This window comes from Lissotriton helveticus, chromosome 3_1, assembly GCF_964261635.1.
Source record: "Lissotriton helveticus chromosome 3_1, aLisHel1.1, whole genome shotgun sequence".
Lineage (NCBI taxonomy): Eukaryota > Metazoa > Chordata > Amphibia > Caudata > Salamandridae > Lissotriton > Lissotriton helveticus.
In genome coordinates, this window is record NC_136061.1 from 1,874,026,548 (window position 1) to 1,874,045,653 (window position 19,106).

The window sequence follows — 19,106 nt, forward strand, 5'->3', positions numbered from 1 at the left end:
GAATGTCTGGGAACCAACTGATCTTACGTCTCACGGAAAGGTATGGGTCACGCTGGCATGTGCTATTGCCAAGCGCAATATCGCCCAATTATGGGCGGGCTAATCAGTCCCCACATATCGGGAAATGGATGGAGTACCTGGACTGGTGCATGTTTAGAGAGCGATCTGTATACGTGGCCTGGGGTAGGCCCAGAAAGTGGGGGGAAATTTGGGGGCCTTGGAACGGCTACAGAGGAGATATCTGTGCTCCCCCCGCCACGCAGGACAATCATGTTGTGTCGGAGGATCCCTGACCGCATTTGATATTATTTGCATTGTATTCTGTAACTTGGACAACAACTACTGTATGTTCGGATGCCACCCAGTGTAACCTTTTTGTTTTTGTTTTTCATATTGTGTGAGTTAATAAAAAGAAATTTAAAAAAAGAGAGAGAGAAACGATGTGAGTGAAAGTGAGCGAGAACAAGAGAGAAAAAACAACATTAAAAGTGTGAGAGAGAGAAAGTTATAGATGCAGCCGTTAATACTGGAGAAAATACTCGTAGCTCACCTTTTGCTTCCGTTGTTTGTCCAAGGGCGTGCTGCTCATAGTGCACCCTCCAGTTTAGTGATCTGAAAGATAGTATATATGATTAGTAATAGCATAGTACATACCAATGCAGACGAATATTTTTGGTTTATTTTTTTGTACACTCAGGATATTATATTACAACAAGTTCCACTGCAAGGAGGTGTCTGTGCGCTGTTTTTTTCCAAAGTACTATATCCCATGCATTCCCACTGCATAGCGGTGAGTTCTCAATATTGCGTATCTAGACTGTTGCACCCCATTGACTCGCAGAATCCGGAGGTGAGTGTTTTTCTTGGGAAGTCAGAGGCAGATTTAAAAACTCCTTGCCCCACTATTCCCATGTTAAAAGTGACACAAAAGTGGCGCAGGGGACTTTTAAATCTGTCCCTCAGACTGTTGTAACCTATCTATTCACAGTGCTCGGAGGTAATTGTACATTCCTACGCTGTGAAGCTGCTGCACACTACCCACTTTCTCCTTTTACTGACGACTTGTGGTTGTTTCGGAAACAAGCTTTTTTGCTCACCTTCTGCCATTGGCCTGATTCAAAGAGGGTGCACTACGTGTCGAAGCAGCTTTCTCAGAAGTTGTCACGATGGCCACGCATCATCGCAGAATCCTCGTACATTGAGTTTTAAAGGTGTTGGGGGGACGCCAATTTGTGAAACACAACCTGTAAGATAAAAAGGAAGTTAACATTGTGTGTAATTTTTTTATCAAAGGAGAGAGGAAGTGAGAGAGTGACTGCAAAGAATATTTGCAGCTCAACTTTCTGTCACCAGTGTGTTTTTCACCATGTGCCGGGACATAATGCACCCTGAAGCTCTACACCTAAAAGATAGTAAAAGAAAGATGATATGATTGGTAATTGTTACTATCTTAATGTGGAGTTGAATAACAGCGCCCTTTCACACACGTTCCCTCTCATATTTAAAATAACTATTTGTATAGTTTATATTACGGACGTTTGAGCAATTATAAAAACGTTCCTGCTATTGGAAAAAAATATATACATGTAATTTGATACACTATATAGGACTGCGGTCGTCCAAATCGCTGCGTCGCTTTTTTTTATCCAGTCTGCTGCACCCCATCAACTCCCTCCGATTCTCTTCCAGGCCTCACTGCTTACCTTTTTGTGGACAGGACACCTTTTACATCATGTAGTCCCGATCTGCTACTAAGAAGTCTCACGTATGGTGCTGAGTCTTGATATCGGTATGGCTAATGACATACTTGTGCTCCCATCATCATCATCGCAGGTTCTTCACTCGCTCAGTCCTTCCGGTACCACTAACTCAGTGGCCAAAGAGGCCACGCACGTAGTGGTGGGCCCACTGTACGGTGGTTTGGACCCACCACTACGCATGTGTAGTGACGTATGTGCTGGATGGGTATGGTGTAGGTGTATATCAGCCATGAGGGAGTGTGTGCCGTTCAGACAACTAGACCTGGAACTAAAAAATCACTACAATGGAAATCTGGGCCATGTAGCGTTGTTGTGTTTTCCTGGAAGCATAAGTGCAGTGGGCTGGCCTGATGTATGCCAGTGCAGCGTGAGGCTTTGAACTATGACTCTGGAGCTATGGACGTGGCCCCATCGTGAGCTATATGAGAAATTAAGTTATTCGGGTGTCCGTTTTGTAGTGCTGACATCACCCGGTTCTTAAAAGCAAATGTGTCATTATATCTATAAAGTTCCACAACTTGGCCAACATGGAAGGTACGGGGTATCACTGACTCTATATTCGTTCATAGTTGCATACATAAAAGATGGTCGACATGACGCATTTCTGTGATTATGAATGTTTGTTGTACATTCAGTGGAGTGTTGTAGCTGTAGTAATACAGGGCTGTGAAAGGTTTAAGTTGTAGTTTTTGGCACATGAAGGGCAGCGAAGTTATATACGTTTGCGGTCATTCAGGTACACTATACAACTTGATGCTGAAAATCAGTGTTCGAGTCTCGGAGTTGCATGCACATCCTGTTATTGTACAGTAATGACGTAATGTACACGTGCCTGAAAATGTATTGTAAATATGGTGCTCATGTAAATAGCTGGTATAGTTTTGGGTTGATTTTGCACTATATAAATATACTTTAAAGAAAATTTAAAAAAAGAGGAATAGCCCACACTGACTGTCACAGGTAAGTTAGTTGCATACGCTATTTATAGCACAATATAACGTGGTAGGGCGGAGGAGCAGCATTTTACAAACACAATAAATACACAGAGACAGATAGATAGTTGAAGTGGGTACGGGCACGTGTGCTCGACTACATTTTATCCACAACAGAGACAAGGAGACCCTACTCACTAGAGAACCAGGGTATACACTATATATCAGAAACAATGGTTCACGTGGCACATTAGTTGTATAATTAATCAATATAACAACCGTTAATCAATAACATATAAGGAGGGTTTAGAGAGGATGTCCAAAAGTGAAAGAAACTCTACACAATAAGATGTTTAATCATCATTTATATTTCATTTTTTTCAAACCATCATTTGAATTTTTTCAATAAAATTTACATTTATGCACATACAGTGTTTTGAGTACAAAAGTGCAGAAGTGACCCAAAGTGTATTAGAAGAACCAAAAGCAACATAAATTAACATTTACAAGGTGAATTATATAAGGTTTCTAAGGGGATTATTATACAAAGAAATTAGAAAACGACCGATACCCGATAGCGTAAAGCACAATCGCCTGTTCGCTCTTCCAGAATCGATTCCCGTTTCAGGAAGAGCGAACAGGCGATTGTGCTTTACGCTATCGGGTATCGTCCCGCTTGGATGTTGCCATTGTGCAACCACGAAAATTTTCCTTCATTCAACTCGGCAGTGGACTACAAATATAGATAAGAGCATACCTGTATTATCGGGTGCCGCCTTGACTGCCATAATGACTTATCCAGTCTTCATCCAACTAGAGACTGTGTAATTACACCACTACAGTGTACCCGGCTGGGTCAACTAAGTCCCCTACACTTCTCCAGTCCTGACGAGACCCACTATACTAATTGGGTCAAAACGCCGCCGACGCCCCTAGAAAACGAACCCTACAAACAGCGGCTAGGATTTATGATAGTCACTGGGACATATATTCTTGTCATTTTCATTAAATAAATGGTCGTTTTCTAATTTCTTTGTATAATAATCCCCTTAGTAACCTTATATAATTTACTTTGTAAATGTTAATTTATGTTGCTTTTTGGTTCTTCTAATATACTTTGGGTCACTTCTGCACTTTTGTACTCAAAACACTATATGTGCATAAATGTAAATTTGATTGAAAAAATTCAAATGATGGTTTGAAAAAAATGAAATATAAATGATGATTAAACATCTTATTGTGTAGAGTTTCTTTCACTTTTGGACATCCTCTCTAAACCCTCCTTATATGTTATTGATTAACGGTTGTAATATTGATTAATTATACAACTAATGTGCCACGTGAACCATTGTTTCTGATATATAACGACTACATTTTAGTACATTGTTGTTGGTAACAAGTAGAATAGTAATCATGATATCATATACAGATATTTAATCATAACTGTTTATTACTTGTATAAAGGTAGGAATATTGTATGTGAAATAATGTACAGAACATTCTATCGAGAAGGGTTCATGAGTTGTGGCGCACTGAAGTAGGTGCGGTTTGTGTGGAGCCTGTGATGATGCGTGGTTCAGGCAGACCGCACTATTAAAAATGTGTTTTGACTATTGAATTTTGCCTTAACAAGGGCACGTGGCGATTATTTACGGAGTACTGAGTTAGTGGTACGTGTGGTGTTTATCGTGTGCTCACCCTGTGATGATGCGTGGTCTGAGGGGGCTGCACTCAAACCATTCACTGTTGCATACTGGGCTATATGAACTTTAAGGGAGGGGGAAAAAAACTAGCATTGATGTTAGCAATTGCTTTGTAAACTAGGTCTACTGATTGCCCCCCATAACAAATTAAATTATTGAATTTCACGTAGTGCATTCTAACTTTCTGAAAATGGGGATGTATGTCATGTGTCGATGTTGAAGGTGATGTCCCAGACCTCTGGTATTGCCGGTGGTGGAGGTACATTTTGCCGCAATTTTCTACATTCTTTGTTATCATAGTTCACAGAATACAACGATTGAAGGAGCTTGCGCATACTAGCAGTGCAACAGCACTATTTCTTTCTCTGCTTTAAATTAATCGAGGCTGAATTTAATTCTGTCTGTAGTGTAGATGAAAAGGTAAATTCAAGTTGTGAACTCTACTGTGCACAGTGTTTATGGAAGCTAGTAGTCAGAACAGTTATAGAACAATGCTTTTTTTCACTTGTTTTAACAAAATCTGTATACTATAGTATAATTGTCTCTGCATTAAATAAATCAAGGTTGAATTTCATACTGTCTATAGTGTAGATGCAAAGGTGAATTGAAGTTGTAAACCCTGCTTTCCGCAGTGTACATCTTAGGGTGGAGTGCATCATCAGCAATCATAGTGGAAGTGGAAGATCGAACATGTATGCAGCGTGCATTTGATTATTCAATTAAATCTATAAGTGATATAAAAAAAGATTTGAAGGAAGCATACTAAAGGGATATTTTCTCGGTTTTGATAGGTGTTATACTTATTTTGGTTTCCACTGAGTTAGTGGTACCTGAAAAAACAAGGTTCTGTGGAGCCTGCGATGATGTGTGGACTGGGCATGACGTACTGATAGTAATGTTTTTTGTCTTGTGAATTCTGGCTTAGTAAGGGCAAGTGGCGATTTTGTGTAGGTTTGAGGGAGGTTACTTTATTTGGTACTGCACTTTATAGATAATGAACGAAGAATCAGTTCAATTCTGCCTGAATACGGCCATGTGGTGATGAATTATGGTGCACTGAGTTAGTAGTACCTTTGGGACTGAGCGTATACGTAACCTGTGATGATGTGTGGTCCTAATAGGCCGCACTGGGGATAATTTTTTTTTTACTACAGAATTGTGTGTTAATAAAGGGTTGTGGTTATTATTTATGGTGCACTGAGTTAGTGGTATGTCTGGTATTTAGCGTGTGCTCATCGTGCGATGATGCGTGGTCTGAACGGGCTGCACTCCAAGAATTGAATGTTGCATACTGGATTGTATGTATTTTGAGGGGGGGGGGAAAAGTGCTATTGATGGTTATAGATTCTTCAGCAACAAAATTATCAGAATCAGATTATTCCTAATAAATATTGGTTGTCCACTCACAGAAGTAAGTTGAAGTATATCTCCAAAAACTATGATATATTTTCTTCTAAATAAGTCATCTCATTCAATACGGTCACATGGCGATGATTTCTGGTGCACTGAGTTAGTAGTACCTTTGGCGCTGAACTTGCACGTACCCTGCGATGATGCGTGGTCGGGGCGGGGAGGCACAGTAATTGAAGTAATGTCTTTTGTCGATTGAATTCTGCATGAATTCCATCTAAAAGTGACAGTATGCCTCACTGTGACATAAAACTGTTCACTCTTCTTTGCGATGATTTATGGTGCAGAGTTAGTAGTATCTTTGGTGCTGAGCTTGCACGTACCCTGCGATATTGAGTGGTAATGGGGGGCCGCATTCTGACCAATGTCTTTTCTCTATTGAATTCTGCTTGAATACGGCCACGTGGCGATGAATTGTGGTGCACTGAGTTAGTAGTACCTTTGGGACTGAGCGTATACATAACCTGCGATGATGCGTAGTCCGGGCAGGCCGCACTGGGAGCAATGTTTTTTGCCTAGTGAATTCTGCCTTAATAAGACCACGTGGAGATGACTTGTGGTGCAGTGAGTTAGTGGTACCTGAAGAACTCAGCATGTGCCCACCCTGCAATAATTCGTGGTTCGGGCGGGTCGCACTGGTACAATGTCTCTTGGCTATTGGAATGCGTCATGTGCAATCGCCGTTCCACCTGAATCGTGAGCCCTCACAATGTAGATCAAAGGCAGTTGTCAGCACAGATATTGACGAATGATTTTTGTGACTTATGTAAAAGAAATCTGAACATATACAGTAGAATTGTCTCTACATTACATAAATCAAGGCAGTATTCCCAACTGTTCGTAGTGTAGATGGAAAGTTGAATTCAAGTTGTGAACTCTGCTGTCGGCAGAGTAAATTTTGACAAGAGTCCACAGAAACATCAACAAAGGTTTTTTTGACACATACGTTAACAAAATCTGACGACACAGTAGAACTGTCTCTGTCTTCAATAAATCGAGAATTAATTCAATGTTGATTGTAGTGCTTCACCGCTTCTGGTATCAAGTGGTGAACTCTGTTGATCGCAGTGTACACTTGAAGGTAGTACTTAGTACAGACATAGATGAACGTTTTTTGTGGCATCCATTAATAAAATTGACTCTTCCTTTCATAAATCAAGGCTAACTTGCATGCTGTCTGTAATTGTCTCTGTATTAAATCAATGAAGGCTGAATTTCCTACTGTTCAAACGTTAACAAAATCTGAGGACATAGTGCAATTGTCTCTGTTTTAAATTAATCAAGACTGAATTCAGTGTTTTCTGTAGCGCTGATGCGCAACTGGTATCAAGTTGTCAACTCTACTGACAGCAGAATAGATTGAATGTGTTTCAAGAGACAATGGTCCCAAACAACAATTCAAATATCAAGGCAAAAATAAATATAGACCAAAATTGGAATCTATATTAGATGTCAAGCCGGACAATTTTAATAGTTAATACGATCAAATGTGGCAAAAGTATTAAACAATTACCAAGTGGGACACAAGCCTGTGTCCAACTACCACATATATACAGACATAAAAAACAAACAAATACAAGGCAAGAAAAAGGTCTGTAAATTAGTCACAGTTAAACAGACAAATTATAATAATTAAATACACTTTCTGTGATTTCGCAATAAAAAGGTGTTGAAATCATCAAGTGTAAGCTGTCGACGACCTTTTTAATGCGGGATCATCTTCAGGACATATTAATACATGCCTTTACAATATATATAAAAAAGGTTGCCAGAAATAATACATAACATCAAAAATACATACATAAAAGAAGACAATAGAATGTAACCAGAATAAACAAAAGAGAAAAAAGAAAAGAAAAATACCAAGTTAGTACATTTTAAATTACATATAAACCATAATTCTGAACAAAAAGAAAGAAAGAGTCCCTATAAACTCAAAACTATACATCTCTGAATTTGTGACTTAAGCAGGAACCCGTATATCAAGTACTGTGTGGTGGCGACTCATGTAACGTTATTTAATGAAGTTTTGGCGGGTGGGTGACGGATAAGTGCGAGAAATTACTACTACGCAAAATCATTCAAAAATCACTTGCTGTGGACACGAAATTTAGTGCTATAGTGGAGTTCAATTGATTCCACACCATAGAGCATTATGAAATAGATAAGGCACAACATACCTCTTTTAGGATCAAACTCTTCTAAGGGTACTGTGTAAAAATGCCAATACATGCAATAATCTGGGAAGATCTAGAAAACGTAAGGGGATGACTTTAGGGTCGCAAAAGTAGAGTATAAGCACCAATACATGGCAGATAAAGAGTCCAGAATTGTGCTTACCAATAAGTGGCTCCAACGATTGATCGTAAAACAATGATTTCAAGTATGGGCACAGATAATTCTTTGGTGCATTTCTACAGAGTAAATCAAGGGAATGCTCAGAATATGCTCCATAATAGAAAAAGCGACTATAGCAGAGTGCATAGAAACCATCTCACTGGTGGAATGACGATAAAGGGGGGAGAGAGGGAGGGGTTGGTTCGTACGCGTCGTTATGAAGAATGTAACATCTGCCCGAGTCAATACTCAATCGATTTCAGGGTCAGATCCTGCAAAGCAGACCGATAGAGTACTCGGTTATTGCAGAAAAACATTTTACCGATAGAAAGGAATCAATTGTAGTAATGGCTGGATGGAAGTGCATTAAAGCTGTCTTACCTCTCGAATGAAATGAAAGCCTCCGTAATAGGGGGTCTGGCGCATCATAAAACAAATAGGGAGTGCCCTTGAGATAATACTCGATCTATTCAAGGCGGAAAGAATCCTCCGTAAAAATTACCCTGAACAGGGAAAAAAGATCACATGATCATAGTCATGTGATGCGCAAGAATTGTGAGAATTCAGTGGCCTCTCTGGGGGCCATCTTGAAGGGGACAAATGTCGAAATATAATTAAGGATTGCACCAAATAACAGCCATGTCGGGCTCGAAAATTCACAAAAAAGAATTTCTACTAGCCAAGAACAACAGTATATTATATATTCTGTAGTCATGTGGCTGTAAATCATTTAAAGTAGAAAAAGACAAATATCTGCCGAAATACGAAAGCGCAGAAATGCTGTCTGCTACTGCAGTAGTAAACTTCACAGCAATAATTATGCACCTCAAAATTAAACAATTAGACTAGGTAAACAGGTCTATTGTTCAGTTCAGAATCAAGTAACCAAGTGATTATTACATACAATTGCGGCGGCCATTTTGTAAGGGTGAAAAAACACAAAACCCCCCTTCTGAATTGCCCATTAAGAATACCAGAAACACTTCCACTGGGAGAGCAATTTAAACAGTTATTAGGAAAGTAATTCATCCAGTAAAACAGCTTACTGTTTATAGAGAAAGTAAGTACCCTAGCCAATATATCGTAATCTGTCAATCAAGAGACCCCACGTTCACATATCCTTATGGAAATACAGTTCTATATTCACAACAAACAGTTTCATGGATAAACCTTATTCCAAACTAGTATCAGAAAAATAATTTTATAGTAAACGATTAAAAACTAAATAGAAAATTAGTAAAGGACTAGTGCTTACAAATTGACCTTATTTTCATATTTCAAAAATTCATGGTAGCAGTATGTCAGTGATCTTACCATTTCGAATACATTAAAACACAAAAGTACTCCCTTGGCAATACAATATTGTAAGGATTACAAAAAACGTACTGACAGGTGCACTATAAATTTGTCCCTAGTTCACAAAATTACAGGACAGGCTAGAGCAGAATTTTTTTTTCCTAGAACAGAAGATGGACTTCAAAATTCAGTAGACATCAAAGCAATGAGGTCCAGTCCTCCAAACGATTAAGGCCAGTGCGGATACTCTTGGTCCTCAGAATCCATTTTAATTCCTCTTTATTGAGCAGGCTGCACATATCGCCTCCTCTTGGGGGGCTTTTAACTGCATCAATAATTGTCCATTCGAGTTCGGATTCGTTGTGATTTTTCTCAGAGAAATGGTCCACTCAGGGTGCATTTGGTGTCTTACACCGGATCCGACTCTTGTGTTGTCCAATCCGAAGGCGTACCTTTTGTGTGGTTTGCCCTATATATATTAGGTCACACGGACAAAAAATAGCATAAATGACATTAGAGCTATTACAGTTTGTAAAATGCTGTCTATAAAAAACCAAATGTTGATACAAAAAGTCTTTTCCCTCTATTGTACTTTCGCAAACACAACATGAACCACACTTCACATGGCCTGTTAGTCGTGGAAGGCCCCATATGTCTTCGGGTGTATTCCCAATGTTAACTGCTGGCAATGCTGCCCTCACTAGATGCTCTTTGATGTTTTTGGATTTCTTGAAAGCAAATAGTGGGCGCTCTAAATTGAGGATGCCTGCATTAAGAGTGTGCCAATGTTTACTCACACTCTTTTTCAAGGCATTTGAAATAGGTGAAAAAGTTGTCACACAAACAATGCGGTTCTGTGTAACCTTCTCCTTTGGATCAAGCAAGGTTTCTCTTGGGCAATACCAAGCCCTCTTGAGAGAGCGTCGGATCAGTTTTCTAGGATAGCCTCTCGCTAAAAGTTTAGTGGACAAAGTGTTTGCTTCTCTAAAGTAATCCTCTTTTTGAAAACAATTTCTTCTCAGCCGAAGAAACTGAGAGAAAGACAAGGAGTCACGTAAAGCCCTAGGGTGGTTACTCTGGTAACTGAGCAGCGTGTTTCGCTCAGTGGGCTTTCTATAAAGGCTTGTAATTAATCTTCCTTCACTATGAAAAATATTTGAATATAGGAAGGATATTTCTTGTGTGTTAGTTGATAAGGTAAACTGCAGGCCATTTGAATTATTATTTAGCCAATGCAGGAACTGAGCTAGGAGATCCATAAATTCGCCCCAAATCAAAAAAATATCGTCTATGTATCTCCTCCACAGGGCAATAGCACTGTGGAAGGGATTCATAGGCGAAAGGATACGATGGCATTCAAGATGATCCATATACAGGATCGCTTACTTACGGGCAAAAATTATACCACAAGGTTTAGTGGTACGCAATATACCGGGGGTATTTACAGATAATCCCAAATATACCACCAGATATAGTTACATCAGCACCACCTGCTCTAGGCACTGGTTGGCGCTTGGAATAGATATTGCCACCAAGGAACTTAATAAAGTTGTTGCAGAGATTCAAGATCTAGAAAAACAAATAAAAGAGTAGGTTCCCCCTACTGACATAAAAAACTTTCAGAGGAGTTCCAGAAGACTGTTGATGAATTCAACAGAATAGAACAAAATAAAAAAACTATTAAAGTGAAGAAAGATATACAACAATTCTCACTTGAACGTGTTCATCCATATCTTGCAAAAGATTTCTATTCCAATAGATCTTACACGGGCCCCCAGAACCAACGTCCTTGGGGACGCTATAACAAAAAAAGAAACATTGTAGGTTTTTCTCATAGTTCAGCGGAATCTTCTGACAATTCAGATAACAGTGAGTGGCAAAATGCTTCACAGAGAACTCCTTTTTTAGTGCGAGGCCAGATAGAACAGCCCAAAAAGGGAAGAGGCAAACAGCCACAACGTTGGCCAAATCCTCCGGGGGAACGATTCACTCGCAGGCAGCATTACCAATGGTGAATGAGATCCTTCCTTCCGATATGATCAATATTGAGACTGACATTTCTGATACCACTTTGTTACCCATTTTTAATCTGACCCAACATTGTCTTACGGCTTTTGAACTATCTATTCTGAATAAAGGACTTTCATTTGTCCCTACTGTTCGCCCTAATTTTTTAGAGGTACAGACTGAACTTTTACGGTTTTTAGAAAGATAAGGCTTCATAGCTTCTTTCTATTGAATCCTTCCACTCCTCCAATCGCCAATACTTCATTCAGGCCCCCTTCAATATTTTCGCCCACAGGAAGCATGATACCAAGTGAAGTAGTTACCTTAGAGAAACTGGTTTTAAAAGACCTGGCTAAAATTGAAAACAGTAAAGTATTTGTACCCTATAACATCTCATTTGCAGAAAAACAGGTGCAGGCAGACCTTAAGAACAACAATCTTGTGATTGTCAAGCCAGCTGATAAGGGAGGAGGTATTGTCTTGCAAGATAGGGATAAATACCGTGAGGAGATTCTGCGGCAACTCGGTAATAATGCACATTATTGCAAGCTTCCCAATAACCCTACGAAAGAGATCCAAAAAATGATAACCCAGGTGACATCTGAGGCTCTTGAGTGTGGATACCTTACCAATAAAGAATTCCAGTTCCTGAACATTAAATCTCCAAGGACACCGGTAATATATACATTGCCAGAAGTCCATAAGAATGCAGAAAATCCCCCTGGAAGACCCATAGTCTCCGGTTGTGGTTCGGTTCTTGAGCCCTTAGGTCATTATGTGGACTACTTTATAAAGGAATTCGTTCCAAGAACTCAATGCTACATACGAGACAGTATGGGAATGATCAATTTGATCGAAGATCATCCCTATGATCCCACATCTGAGGTACTTTGTACCTTAGATGTGGAATCTCTATACACTAATATCCCCCAAAGACATTCCCTTCTGGTTATAGAGAAAATTTTGGATTCTAGACCACGGCCAAATGCAGTACCCATGCTGTTTATTTTACAACTACTAGAGATTTGCCTCACAATTTTTTTTTTTATGTTTGAGGACCAATTCTATGGCCAAGTTAGAGGGACATCAATGGGAGCAATTTTTGCTCCCAATCTTGCGATCCTGTATGTGGATCATCTTGAATGCCATCGTATCCTTTCGCCTATGAATCCCTTCCACAGTGCTATTGCCCTGTGGAGGAGATACATAGACGATATTTTTTTGATTTGGGGCGAATCTATGGATCTCCTAGCTCAGTTCCTGCATTGGCTAAATAATAATTCAAATGGCCTGCAGTTTACCTTATCAACTAACACACAAGAAATATCCTTCCTAGATTTAAATATTTTTCATAGTGAAGGAAGATTAATTACAAGCCTTTATAGAAAGCCCACTGAGCGAAACACGCTGCTCAGTTACCAGAGTAACCACCCTAAGGCTTTACGTGACTCCTTGCCTTTCTCTCAGTTTCTTCGGCTGAGAAGAAATTGTTTTCAAAAAGAGGATTACTTTAGAGAAGCAAACACTTTGTCCACTAAACTTTTAGCGAGAGGCTATCCTAGAAAACTGATCCGACGCTCTCTCAAGAGGGCTTGGTATTGCCCACGAGAAACCTTGCTTGATCCAAAGGAGAAGGTTACACAGAACCGCATTGTTTGTGTGACAACTTCTTCACCTATTTCAAATGCCTTGAAAAAGAGTGTGAGTAAACATTGGCACACTCTTAATGCAGGCATCCTCAATTTAGAGCGCCCACTATTTGCTTTCAAGTAATCCAAAAACATCAAAGAGCATCTAGTGAGGGCAGCATTGCCAGCAGTTAAAATTGGGAATACACTCGAAGACATATGGAGCCTTCCACGACTAACCGGCCATGTGAAGTGTGGTTCATGTTGTGTTTGTCAAAGTACAATAGAGGGAAAAGACTTTTTGTATCAACATTTGGTTTTTCATAGACAGCATTTTACAAACTGTAATAGCTCTAATGTCAATTATGCTATTTTTTGTCCGTGTGACCTAATATATATAGGGCAAAACACACAAAAGGTACGCCTTCGGATTGGACAACACAAGAGTCGGATCCGGTGTAAGACACCGAATGCACCCTTAGTGGACCATTTCTCTGCGAAAAATCACAACGAATCCGAACTCAAATGGACAATTATTGATGCAGTTAAAAGCCCCCCAAGAGGAGGCGATATGTGCAGCCTGCTCAATAAAGAGGAATTAAAATGGATTCTGAGGACCAGGAGTATCCACACTGGCCTTAATCGTTTGGAGGACTGGACCTCATTGCTTTGATGTCTACTGAATTTTGAAGTCCATCTTCTGTTCTAGGAAAAAAAAAATTCTGCTCTAGCCTGTCCTGTAATTTTGCGAACTAGGGACAAATTTATGGTGCACCTATCAGTACGTTTTTTTGTAATCCTTACAATATTGTATTGCCAAGGGAGTACTTTTGTGTTTTAATGTATTCGAAATGGTAAGATCACTGACATACTGCTACCATGAATTTTTGAAATATGAAAATAAGGTCAATTTGTAAGCACTAGTCCTTTACTAATTTTCTATTTAGTTTTTAATCGTTTGCTATAAAATTATTTTTCTGATACTAGTTTGGAATAAGGTTTATCCATGAAACTGTTTGTTGTGATTATAGAACTGTATTTCCATAAGGATATGTGAACGTGGGGTCTCTTGATTGACAGATTACGATATATTGGCTAGGGTACTTACTTTCTCTATAAACAGTAAGCTGTTTTACTGGATGAATTACTTTCCTGATAACTGTTTAAATTGCTCTCCCAGTGGAAGTGTTTCTGGTATTCTTAATGGGCAATTCACAAGGGGGTTTTTGTGTTTTTTCACCCTTACAAAATGGCCGCCGCAATTGTATGTAATAATCACTTGGTTACTTGATTCTGAACTGAACAATAGACCTATTTACCTAGTCTAATTGTTTAATTTTGAGGTGCATAATTATTGCTGTGAGGTTTACTACTGCAGTAGCAGACAGCATTTCTGCGCTTTCGTATTTCGGCAGATATTTGTCTTTTTCTGCTTTAAATGATTTACAGCCACATGACTACAGAATATATAATATACTGTTGTTCTTGGCTAGTAGAAATTCTTTTTTGAGAATTTTCGAGCCGACATGGCTGTTATTTGGTGCAATCATTAATTATATTTCGATATTTGTCCCCTTCAAGATGGCCCCCAGAGAGGCCACTGAATTCTCACAATTCTTGCGCATCACATGACTATGATCATGTGATCTTGTTTCCCTGTTCAGGGTAATTTTTACGGAGGATTCTTTCCGCCTTGAATAGATCGAGTATTATCTCGAGCGCACTCCCTATTTGTTTTTTGATGCGCCAGACCCCCTATTACGGAGGCTTTCATTTCATTCGAGAGGTAAGACAGCTTTAATGCACTTCAATCCAGCCATTACTACAATTGATTCCTTTCTATCGGTAAAATGTTTTTCTGCAATAACCGAGTACTCTATCGGTCTGCTTTGCAGGATCTGACCCTGAAATCGATTGAGTATTGACTCGGGCAGATGTTACATTCTTCATAACGACGCGTACGAATCAACCCCCGCTCTCTCCCCCCTTTATCGTCATTCCACCGGTAAGATGGTTTCTATGCACTCTGCTATAGTCACTTTTTCTATTATGGAGCATATTCTGAGCATTCCCTTGATTTACTCTGTAGGAATGCACCAAAGAATTATCTGTACCCATACTTGAAATCATTGTTTTACGATCAATCGTTGGAGCCACTTATTGGTAAGCACAATTCTGGACTCTTTATCTGCCGTGTGTTGGTGCTTATACTCTACTTTTGCGACTCTAAAGTCATCCCCTTACGTTTTCTAGATCTGCCCAGATTATTGCATGTATTGGCATTTTTACACATTACCCTTAGAAGAGTTTGATCCTAAAAGAGGTATGTTGTGCCTTATCTATTTCATAATGCTCTATGGTGTGGAATCAATTGAACTCCACTATAGCACTAAATTTCGTGTCCACAGCAAGTGATTTTTGAATGATTTTGCGTAGTAGTAATTTCTCGCACTTATCCGTCACCTACCCGCCAAAATTTCATTAAATAACGTTGCATGAGTCGCCACCACACAGTACTTTATATACGGGTTCCTGCTTAAGTCCCAAATTCAGAGATGTATAGTTTTGAGTTTATAGGGACTCTTTTCTTTCTTTTTGTTCAGAATTATGGTTTATATGTAATTTAAAATGTACTAACTTGGTATTTTTCTTTTCTTTTTTCTCTTTTGTTTATTCTGGTTACATTCTATTGTCTTCTTTTATGTATGTATTTTTGATGTTATGTATTATGTCTGGCAACCTTTTTTATATATATAGTAAAGGCATGTATTAATATGTCCTGAAGATGATCCCGCATTAAAAAGGGATCGAAACGTCGTCCAAAGCTTACACTTGATGATTTGAACACCTTTTTATTGCGAAATCACAGAAAGTGTATTTAATTATTAATTGTCTGTTTTAACTGTGACTAATTTACAGACCTTTTTCTTGCCTTGTATTTGTTTGTTTTTTATGTCTGTATATATGTGGTAGTTGCACACAGGCTTGTGTCCCACTTGGAAATTGTTTAATACTTTTGCCACATTTGATCGTATTAACTATTAAAATTGTCTTTCTGGACATCTAATATAGATTCCAATTTTGGTCTATATTTATTTTTGCCTTGATATTTGAATTGTTGTTTGGGACCTTTGTCTCTTGAAACACTGTATACTCCCACGGTCCCAGACCTATTGCTACTTTGGGTTCCCCTTGTTCTGTATAGCAGAATAGATTGAAGGCAGTTCTCAGCACAGATACTGAAGACAAATTTAGATCCAAAGTTAAATTCAAGTTGTGAACCCTGCTGTCCGCAGTGTCGATGAAAACCACTAGTCGATACACACATAAGTCTGCGGTGGTGTGGCGCTGAGTTCGCAATTGGCCTGTATCTAGGAAGCACGCGGTCATGGTGGCAGCCACGTGGCAGGGTGCGGACCTTCGCTGTGGCGCAGTCTCTTCTCTTTGCAGAAGTAAACCACGCCCAAGGCGCAGCCTAATTATTTATAGTCTTAGGTTGACGTTGTTTACGTTGGACTAGCCCACTCCACTTCTGTTTCAAACGAGGGGGGTGAACACAGGTACATGACCGTAACATTCCCCAGTGTCTGAGATAATATGGTTGCGTCCACTATTCAGTACACTACACGTATCAATGGTATATGTAGACACTAAAAAGTTTTTGATTTCTATAGTGAATTGTGTATAAGTATTTCACCGGTAGTCTTAGCGTTGTGTACAGCGCCATGAAACCTTTTTGGTAAACGCGCGCTGTATAAATCCCCCCCAACTTCAACTTCAACTTCATTATTGTTGATGTTCGAGTTCTTTCACTTATACATACTTGGTTGCCACATCTCTGTAGATTGAGATAGTGTACTGTTGAGGAGATATATTATTTTGGAAAGGTCCGTAGTACTGTTTTGGGCTGCCTCTGAGGTAGTAGGGGGGAGGGGTCCGTGGGTATGGTTGTGGTAATCATGGCGCTGGGTATTTTGAATTTCTTGGGTGTGGGAAGTGTATAATTAGAAACTCTATCACATATTGCTCTTTAAACATGGGTGTGAGTTGAATGTAATTCACGCAGTACATATTCGACGTTCTTACAGTACTTAAATGTAGATGTTAATTTGTTAGTGGTAAGCGGAACTATTGCCTAATTTTTAGGTAGCATTGCAGATTTGGTTACTTGTTGAAAATATGGGAAAGTGGTCAACATTATAAATAGGAATTGTCATTTAAAAAACCTTCGAAATTTACTGATAAAACCATAGGCTTCAAGCAGGTTATAGTTAGGAATTAGCATTTAAAAAACCTTAGAAATTCACTGAAAAATCATAGGTTTCAGGGGTGTTATAGTTATGATGTCATTTGAGATGGCATCAGTGATGTCATCAGTGATGTCACTGACCATGTCATGAATGACGTAATATGTGACATCATCACCAGTGGATTGCGGGCGTGAGAGTTACAGTTGGTACAACTAACTATAAAGGAGGAATTTCAATGGTTTTGTATGAGTGAATTGTCCAGCTAACTATAACACTCCTGAAACCTATGTTTTTTTCAGTGAATATATACCAGTAGGTGGTTATAGTTAGGACCAAGTTTCCATAGGAAGAGCATTTTTTGTCTTGCTTATAACTTTGGCGTCGTTTGATGAATCTTCATGAAAACTAATTCTTTGTTCATATCAGCTCCTATGTTGAAAAGTTTGGGGGTGATTGGTCAAGGGGGGCCGAGATAAAAGGGGGGCCTAAAACGTCGTAAAACGTGTTTTCCCTCCACGTTAATTTCCATAGGTAACTTTAGACAAGGCCACAGGTCGAACGGGTGAACGGAATTACCCCAAATTTGGTAGGGAGAAGGGTCTTGGTCTAGAAAGCACGCTTTTGTTTATTTGGTGTAAATCCGTTCAGTAGTTTTGGAGAAATATCGAAATTTACAGATATCAATATTTGAGAATTCCGCCATCTGATTGGCTGAGGCATTACGAGCACGAGCTTGCTGCTTATTGGTTGCGGGCACTGTGAGCGATTGCAACTAGGAAGTGTTGGCCGCCATTTTATGATTCCGTTGAAGCGAGTAATGGGAAAAAAGTAAGAAAGGAGGGTTGGAGGGTAGGAACACTGTAACCTCTGTGGGGGAGTGCGAAGCGAAGGAGTCATTCCTACCAGTCTGAAAGTGCGGTGTTGCTCAGAGTGACATGGTGCTGAGATGATATGCTGCTACACTCGGGTATAAAACCGAGAGCCTAAACCGTGAGCTCATTGCTGTAAAGTGATGTGGTATGGTCTTTGTAGCATACGTGTGGAACTAGTGTAGTAGGCGTTTATACCATACAGGAAGTGGGAAGCGAATTACTGACCGCTATTGTGCGTTTATACTATACCGGAAGCGGGAAGCGAAATACTCACGTCTACCAGTGTGAAGACTTGGGGATCAAACTGAGGTGATTGCTGTACTGGGATGGACTCTGGGCGCTGTAGTATACATGTGCAAGTAGTGTTAGTAGGCGTTTATACAATACAGGGAGTGGGAAGCAAAGTACTGACCTCTACCGTGTGTTTATTCTTATACCGGAAGCGGGAAGCGAAGTACTCACGCCTACTGGTGTGAAGACTCGGCGATGAAACCAAGCTGATTGCTGTAAAGTGATGGACTCTGGACACTGTAGGATACTAGCCGCTGTAGTATTACTGTGTAAGTAGTGTTAGTATGCGTTTATAGTATATAGGGACTGGGTAGCGAACTACTTTCTCCTACTGGTCCGAAGACTCTGGGATTAAACTGTGAGCCTAAATCGTGAGCTCATTGCTGTAAAGTGATGTGCTCTGGGCGCTGTAGTATACCTGTGGAAGTAGTGTTAGTTTGCGTTTATATAATACAGGGAGTGGGAGGCGAACTACTCACCCCTACCGGTCTCAAGACTTCTGGATGAAACCATGAGCTCATTGCTGTAAAGTCATGTGCTCTGTGTAGTATTCCAATGTAAGTCATAGTAGAATGTTAGTATGTAATACTACTAGAATGTAAGTATGTAATGTTAGAATG